The sequence below is a fragment of the Schistocerca gregaria genome, chromosome 4 (genome assembly GCF_023897955.1).
Source record: "Schistocerca gregaria isolate iqSchGreg1 chromosome 4, iqSchGreg1.2, whole genome shotgun sequence".
Classification (NCBI taxonomy): Eukaryota; Metazoa; Arthropoda; class Insecta; order Orthoptera; family Acrididae; genus Schistocerca; species Schistocerca gregaria.
This window is the reverse complement of record NC_064923.1, coordinates 84,181,966-84,191,355: the sequence shown is the minus strand read 5'-3', so window position 1 is coordinate 84,191,355 and position 9,390 is coordinate 84,181,966.

The following is a 9,390-nucleotide window of genomic DNA, read 5'->3' as shown; positions in this document are numbered from 1 at the left end:
AATGATTGAATAGCTCTTGCCTTGGAGAAACAAAGACATGCCATTTACCCCGATGTACATTTTTGGCTTAGGGCTAATTATGTTTTTGAAGTTGTGACACCTGTTGAATGACAAACCCCCAAAGTGTGTAAGCTATAAAGAGCATTACTGTTGCTTTGACAGGGAGTTTTTTACTGTTCTTTTTGTAAATAGTGTAGAATTTACCGTTTTTTTGTGCTTTTGACGCGTAAAATTTGTTGAATCAAAACATTACGAAAATTTGTAAATTCGGAGAAAACTTTTCTTTAATTTGTAGTCAAATGACATGTTCGTCATAGAAACGATAAATAGCGTCACTTATGCAGGCTGTCTATAAGCATTATTTTGGTGGGAATGTAGGGACCGTGATACGTCATGGACTCTGCATATGCGTAGCAACTCTTCTTCTGTGGTAACACTAGAATGCCTGAAAAGGACACACATAACAGATCTCTTGCCTTTGTTGGGTCTGTGCTTTGGCGGGAGCCTACAAACCTGCATAGACATCTATATTTGCATGATTACCCAGAAATTCAGGATTAAGTGCCTCACAGAGGGTTCATCGAAGTACCCTCAAGCTATTTTTCTACCGTTCCACTCCCGAAGAGCCTGTGGCAAAATCGGACACCTAAATCTTTCAATGCGAACTCTGAGTTCTCTTATCTTTCCTCCCTATACATGTGGCGACAACAAAATATTTTTACACTGTAAGAAGAAACTTGGTGATTGAAATTTCATGAGCAATAGCCTTTTCTTTAATGATTGTCATCCCAATTCGCGTGTCATATCCGTAGTACTCTCGCCCGTATTTAGCGATAATACAAAACGAACTACCTTTCTTTGAACTGTTTCGAAGTCCTCCGTCACTCCTCACTGATGTGGGTCACACATCACGCAGCAATATCCCAGAAGAGGACGGCCAAGCGTAATGTGATCAGCCTCCTTTGTAGACTGTTGCCGACCGAAGTGGCCGTGCGGTTCTAGGCGCTACAGTCTGGAGCCGAGCGACCGCTATGGTAGCAGGTTCGAATCACTCCTCGGGCATGGATGTGTGTTATGTCCTTAGGTTAGTTAGGTTTAATTAGTTCTAAGTTCTAGGCAACTGATGACCTCAGAAGTTAAGTCGCATAGTGCTCAGAGCCATTTGAACCATTTTGTAGACTGTTGCATTCTGTAAGTGTTCTGCCACAATATTATCTATGTCAAGTTCCAGTTTACGTTACTGGTAATTGTAATCCCTAAGTGTTTTGTTGAATTTAAAGCCTTTAGATTTGGGTGGTTTATCGTGTAACCGAAATTTAACAGATTTCTTTTAGTGCTCATGTTGATGACTTCACACTTTCATTATGTAGAGTCAGTTTCCACTTTTTGCATCATGTAGATATGTTGCCTAAGTTGCTTTACAATTTTGTTTGCTCATCTGACGTTACAAGACGGTAAATGACAATATCACCTGGAACCAATAGAAGAGTGCTACTCAGATTGTCTCCTAAATCGTTTATGTAGGTCAGGAACTGTAGAGGATCTATAAAATTTCCTTCGGGAACGCCCATTATTACTTTTGTGGAACTCGATTACTTTCCGTCAGTTACTACGTACTGTGACCTTTCTGACTGAATATCGTGAATTCAGTCACACAACCGAGATGATAATCCATAGGAACACAATTTGATCATACGTCACTTGCGAGGTATGGTGTCAAAAGCCTTCAGGAAATATAAAAGTATGGAATCACTTTTGCATAGCATGTGTCTTGGTAAATACGATGCTATGGTATCAGCATACTCTGACGGGAACTTGACTACTATACATTCGGGACCGGATGCCTTGAATTTATTAAGTGATATAACCTGTTAAGTGTTTATGTCGGCACTTTTTCTTGATTCGAATCCAGGAATAGTTATTTCAGCTTCCTTGGTTAAGATTTTACGGGGAACTATGTTTAATAACTTTGCTTAAGTAGCGCTGTCATCCGTTTTCATCAGTTTTCTGATGCTGGGCGCCACGAATTGCTCTCCCGTTACAACCTCTTCATCTCAGAATAGCAACTGCAACGTACGTCGTCAATTATTTGCTGGATATGTTACAATTTCTGTCTTTCTCTACTAGCTCCCTCTAGTACCACGGAAATTATTCCCTGGTGTCTTAACAGGTGTGCTACCATCCCGTCTCTTCTTCTTATCAGTGTTTTCCATATTTTCCTCCCAGAGTCTGTGGAGGACCTCCTGACTCCTTACCTTAACGGTCCACCTAATTTTCAACATTCTTGTGTGGCGCGATATGCATCTACTGTCTTCTGTTCCGGGTTTCCCACAGTCCATTTTTCACTACCATATAATTCTGTGCTCCAGACTTACATTCACGGAAATTTCTTCCTTAAATTAAGGCCTATGTTTAATGTTAGTAGGCTTCTCTTGGCCAGGAATGTCCTTTTGCCCTTGCTAATCGACTTTCGACGTCCGCCTTGCTCCGTCCGTCATGGGTTATTTTTCTGCCTAGAATTCTTTAACTTCATCTACTTCGCGAACCCTAATTCTGATACAAAATATCTCGTTGGCCACATTCCTGCTACTTCTCATTATTTTTGTCTTTCTCCGATTAACTCTCAATCCATATTCTGTGCTTATTAGACTGTTCATTCCATTTATCAGATCTTGTAATTCTTAATGTTCGCTCAGGATAGCAATGTCATCACCTAATCTTATCATTCATATCCTTAACCTTAAATTTTAATTCTACTCTTGAATCTTTCTTTTATTTCAGTCATTGTTTCTCCGGACTATAAATTGAGCAGTAGGACCGAAAGATTACATCCCTGTCTCAGTCCAATCTAATCCGTGGACTTTATTCTTGGTCTTCCACTCTTATTGTTTCTTCTTGGCTATTGTGAATACTATATATTACCTGTCTCTCCCTATAACTTATACTCATTTTCCTCATAATTTTGAACATCTTGTACCATGTGACACTGTGAAACGCTTTTTCCAGGTCGACAAATTCAATGAAGGTATCCAGATGTTTCTTCAATCTTCGTTACGTTTTCAAGAGCAACTGCCTCTCTGATGCCTTTACCTTTTCTAAAGCTAAACTCATCGTCATCTAACTAATCCTCGTTTTTCTTTTCCAATCTTCTGTATATTATTCCTGTCAGCAACTTGGATACATGAGATACTGAACTGACTGTGCAATAATTTCCGCACTCGTCAGCTCTTATAGTCTTCGGAACTGTGTGGATAACGTTTTTCGAAAGTTAGATAGCATATCGCAAACTGTATACACTCAAAACACCAACATGAACAGTATTCTTGTTGCTATTTCCCGCAATGGTTTTAGAAATTCTGATTGGAATGTTATCTATCCCTTCTGCCTTATTTGATCTTAAATCTACTAACGCTTTTTTTTTAAATAATGTCTATCACGTCAGCAGACAAGTCTTCTACCTCATAGAGGCCTTCAATCTACCCTTTCCTCCTACCCGCTCTCTCCTCTGCATTTAAACAGTGGAATTCCCTTTACACTCTTAATGTTACCGCCATTACCGTTAATTTCACCGAAAGTTCTTTTGACTTTTCAGTGTGCTGCGTCAGTTATTCTTATAATCATTTCTTTTTGGATGTCTTCCCATTTTCCATGCAGAAACTTCATCTTAGTTCCCAACACTTTCTAAATATTTCATTTCTAAGCGGCTTGTATTTCGGTATTCCTGAATTTCTCTGAACATTGTTTTTACTTCCTTCTTTCATTGACTAACTGAAGTACTTCTTCTGTTGACCATAGTTTCTTCGTTGTTGCCATCTTTGCACATATTTGTTTTCTTTCCAGCTTCTGTGATAGCCCTTTTTAGAGATATCCATTCCTGTTCAAGTGAACTGCCTCCTGAACTGTTTCTTGTCGCAGTTTTTATAACCTTAGAGACATTCAAGCGTATTTCTTCAGCCGTAGGGCCTCGGTATCCCACTTCGTTGGGTATTCATTCTTCCTTACTTGTCTCTTGAACTTCAGACTACTCTTCATCAGTATTAACGTGTGATTTGATTCTATATCTACTCCTGGCTGTACCTTATAATGCATTATCTGATTTCGGAATCTGTGCCTGACCGTGACTGAAATCTTCCCACATTCCCTTGGCCTTTTGCAAGTATACCTCTTCCTCTTGCTATAATTGAAGAGAGTATTCGCTATTGCTAGCTGAAATTTGTTGCCGACCCCTATTAGTCTCTCTCCCGTCTCAGGGTACCAAGCCCATCATCTCCCGTAAATCTCTACTCTACTCCATCGCCTGAAATCGCATTCCAGTCCCCCAAACATGACTACTAGACATGCCATCTGTAACATCACCAGTGTTATGTCGCAGTGAGAGCACTGACTCTGTCTTCCCACTCGTATATCATACAGTTAACTGGTATTTATGTTCGACTCCTCGCAGGTTCGAATCCTGCCTCGGGCATGGATGTGTGTAATGTCCTTAGGTTAGTTAGGTTTCAATTAGTTCTACGTTCTAGACGACTGATGACCACAGAAGTTAAGTCGCATAGTGCTCAGAGCCTTTTTTTATTATTATTATTATTTTTTTTTTTTGTTCGACTCAATCTCCATGTGAAAAGCCAGGATTATCAATAAAGAAGAGAGGAACGGTTCAGTAACTTAATCTCCCTCTGTCATTCGACTTATTCCATGTTCAAATAGTTTACCAATTCCTCCTTCACCCCGAAATTATGTGCTATAAGTAGAAGATGAAGGCAGTGTGGAAGAAGAACTACTCGACAAGCCTTCCACGTCGCATGAGTCTGATTTTGACGAAAATGATGAACCTCACAGACTCGAGTCATTATTCTTCGTTGGGTGAATTGAGTGATCTTATTCGGGACCTTGGTTTTTTGAAGGAGATGGCAGAACTTAGAGGACCAAGACAACACAGTGGAATGTTCTCTAAAGCGATGTCAGGCTCATGCAACAGATATCGCCTTCCCTTTTCTGAGAATGAAAACTACTTTCTTGTTCCCTGAGATAACAGAGACTTCATGAAACAGTTGTATTTGAATTGTAGTCCAGCTGACTAAAGGGTCCAGGATGAGATTTTCACTCTGCAGCGGGGTGTGCGCTGATATGAAACTCCCTCGCAGATTAAAACTGTATGCCGAACCCTGACTCGAACCCAGGACCTTTGCCTTTCGCGGGAAAGTGCTCTACCGTCTGAGGTACCCAAGTACGACTCACGCCCGGCCCTCACTGCTTTACTTCCATCCCTTAGGCTGTGACTAAGCCATTTCTCCGCAATATCCTTTCTTTCAGGACTGCTAGTGGTGCAAGGTTCGCAAGAGAGCTTCTGTAGAGTTTGGAAGGTAGGAGACGAGGTACTGGCGGAAGTAAAGCTGTGAGGACGGGGCGTGAGTCGTGCTTGGATAGCTCAGATGGTAGAGCACTTGCCCGCTTAAGGCAAAGGTCCCGAGTTCGAGTAGAGGTACTATTTTGGTAAAGATTGTAGTGTTCTGAGAAGGAGTGAGATTGACACGAATTGGATTAAGAGGTCGTACCTCGTTCGATCTTTTCGAAGAGTAGAAGTAGGTACGGGCAGCTTCTGCAACTGCGACACCTAGAAGGAGCAAGCTAATGCTAAGGTGCAGGATACGAAACTCGGTGAGGAGCGGTTACTGCTGCAGGCAGAATTCATAAGATCCCCTGAGCCATGGTAAGAAATTTCTGTTTTGAAGAACGCGCCACATTGCGTTATGTGATGCAGTCGCCCTCCGTTTCTAGCGGTGGCGTCGCTGTGGCAATCGCAGCTTCGGTGTCTCCATCTTGTGGGAAAGCGGAAAGGTTGCCTGTTCACGGGCATTGAAGGGGCGCTATAAGTTCGTCAGGAGTCGGTCAGTCGCAGGTCGTTGAAGTGAAGGGGTCAGTCTGTCAGTCTCGGCGAGTCTATTCAGTTGGTCAGGCAGAGTGAGTTTGGGCCAGTCACTCGTCACTGGTTGCTGGTCTTTTTTTTATTTATTGTTATTTCAATCAACTTATACAAAGGTGGGCTGTCAGCAGCATATTACGCTGCTCTTCAGCAAAAACGGTAGACACGAAAAACAATAAACATGCAGCCGTTCACGCTGGACGAGAAAAAACACTAAAACCCGTTGACACGGCGCACAAAACACGGACGACCTGCTCGGCACACGTGAACAGTGGTGGCGTGACGGCGAAAGAACACGAAACACAAAACGAAGGCACACACACGAGACACTGATGGCGATGATCACCAGCGCACGAATGTCCACTGAGCGTGTGCGAGTCCGGGGACCGGCCAAGAGAGGAGGAGGCAGGGTGGGGTGGGAGAGGGAGAGGGGAAGCAGAGATGCCACGGGCAGGGGAGATAGGGGCGAGGGAGGAAGGGGCAGGGGAAGCCTGGGGGAAGAGGGGTGGAGGGAGGGGGATGGGGGCAAAAGGAGAGAGAAGGGAGGCGCCCAAAGGAAAAGACACAGGAAGTGGGAGGGGAGGATCAAAGATGATAGGAAGGGTAGATGGAGGGGAGGAGGACATCATCAGGGAGGGAGAGCTCGCAGAAGCTACCTTGGGAGAGGGTAAGGAAGGTGGATAGATTGAGACTGGCTGGGACATGGGAATACAGGCACGGCAGCGAGAGGGGGTGGGAGAGGATGGGGGAGACAAGTGGGTGAGGAGGATCGAGTTTTTGGGATGTGTACAGGGTCCGTATCCATTCAAGGAAGAGGTGGGGGAACGGAAGGAGGTCGTACAGGATCCGCATGGGGGAGGGGAAATGGATGCGATAGCTAAGACAGAGAGCATGGCGTTCAAGGATCCGAAGGGATTTGTAAAAGGTAGGGGGGGCGGAGATCCAGACAAGATGGGCGTAACAGAGGATAGGGCAGATGAGAGATTTATAGGTGTCGAGGATGGTGGAGGGTTCCAGACCCCATGTACGGCCATAAAGGTGCCTGAGGAGATGGAGTCAGAAGCGTGCCTTGGCTTGGATGGTCCGATGATGAGGGGTCCAGGAGATGCGACGGTGAAGGGTGACGCCAAGGTACTTAAGGGTGGGAGTGAGGGCGATAGGAAGGCCATAGGTGTTTAGATAGAAATCAATGAGGTGGAAGGAAGGGGTGATCTTGCCAACAATGATCGCCTGGGTTTTGGAGAAATTGACCTTGAGCAACCACTGGTTGCACCAAGCAGTGAAGCGTTCAAGATGGGATTGGAGAAGGTGTTGGTAACGCTGCAGGGTGGGGGCGAGATCAAGGAAGGCGGTGTCATTGGCAAACTGGAGAAGGTGGACGGGGGGTGACGGCGGCGGCATGTCCGCTGTATACCAAAGGTACAGAAGGGGTAGAGGACGGAGCCTTGGGGCACACCAGCGGAGGGTAAAAAGGTGTAGGAATCAGTGTTATGGATGGTGACATAGGAAGGACGGTGGGAGAGAAAGGAGCCGATCAGACGGACGTAGTTAACAGGAAGGGCGAAGGTTTGGAGCTTGAAGCAGAGACTGAAATGTCATACGTGGTCATAGGCACGTTCAAGGTCCAGGGAGAGGAAGATTTCAGAGAGACGGGAATTAAGCTGTTCCGAAAGGAGATGAGTGAGGTGGAGGAGAAGGTCATCGGAAGAGCACGATGGTCGAAAGCCATAAAGGGTAACAGGAAGGAGGCAGTGCTGGCGGTGATGCTGGTAGATGTGTCAGGTGAATATGGATTCCAGGACCTTGCTGAAGACTGAGTCAAGGCTGATGGGACGGTAGGAGGAGACGGTGGATGGTGGTTTACCGGGTTTAAGGAACATCAGGGTATAAGAGGTTTTCCACAGGTCAGGGTAGTAGCCGGTGGACAGGATTACATTGTAGAGCTTGGCCAGGATGGAGAGGAAAGAGACAGGAGCTTCATGAAGGTGGTGGTAGGTGACATGGTCATGACCAGGAGCAGTGTTGCATTTCGTGCAGAGTGTAGCAATGAGACCCTGTGCAATGAAAGGGGCATTGAGTTTCATGTGTGCAATGTTGTCCAAATACTGGAAACCAGGTGCGAGGAGAGGGACAGAGGTGTCAGTTCGATTGCAGACATCTGGGAAAAGGGAGTAATCGAACTGGGGATCGTCGAGGATGGAAAAGACATCAGGAAGGTAGAAGGTAAAGTGATTGTCCTTACTAAGGGTGTCAGGGAAGGGGTGATCATCATGGAGCAGAGGATAGTGGGGGAGGGTTTAGTTCTGGTAAGGCGACAGAAGGCTGACCAGAACTTGGACGAGTTTATAGTTATGGTAACATTTAAACAGGTGCATGTCTGTCTCCAGTCCCGACGTTTCTTAGCTGTCAGCAAGTTTCATGTGTCGCTGGAGTTGCCAGTGGCGTCATAGTGTGTCCGGGTCATGCGTGTGGAGGAAGGCACGGTTAGAAACGGCGGGATTCATGGAGGGAGAGGTCAGCCTGTGACTGTAAGGTAGGACGGTGGGGGTGGATGGCGACAGTAGGGACATGGGCCACCTCGGCCTCAGACAAGGTCTGATGGAGAAAGGAGGCAGCATGGGTAACATCATCAGGGTGGTGATAGGTGAAGGGGTGGCCTTCGACCTGGGTGGAGAGGGTATCCCGGTAGGCATTCCAGTCAGTACAGGAATAATCATGGAAGTACTTCGGGGGAGGGTCATTACAAGGGTGGGGGTTGGGGCGACTACCATCTGAAACGGTGAGGAGGACAAGGAGATGGTCGCTACCAGTGCAGTCCAGGACATCCACAGCTATGCGGCCAAGGAGGTAGGGGGAGGAGAGGTTGACATCGGGAGTGGAGTTGGGTGTGCTGGGGAATGGGGACGAGGTCGAGGTGGAGAGGAACCGATGCCACCACAGTAACTAGGTGGCGGAACGACTACGGATGTTGAGGTCGGCGGCGATCACGTAGGAGGAGAAGGTACGATCAATGTGGGAGAGGAAGTCGAAAGGAGTAGGGGCGTTAGGGCGGACATAGATGGTGGCACAGGTGACAGTAAGGCCGGGGAAGAACAGACTAAGGATCAGGTGTTTGGTGAGGTTGGGAAGGAGAGGTTGCAGCCAAATTGGGATATGGTGGTGGTGACCAATGGCAACTCCACCACGCGCAATCGAGAGGGGAGAAGGTAGGGCGAAGTGTGGATGGTGTGGTAGGGTAGGAGGAAGGTTTTATTGAGGAGGAAGGCATCCACACAGTCGGTTGCAAGGGTGTGCATGAAGAGGTTCTTGTTGGTGGGAAGGGACAGATGTTGTTCTGTATACGGTGCTGTCGCGCCATGACAGTGATTTAGTTGAGGATGTCGAGACGGGAGAAGGTGAAATAGGCCTGGTTGTGGGAGTAGGTGGCATGCATATTTAGGTGAAAGGTGGAACGGGCCGCGAGGGATATC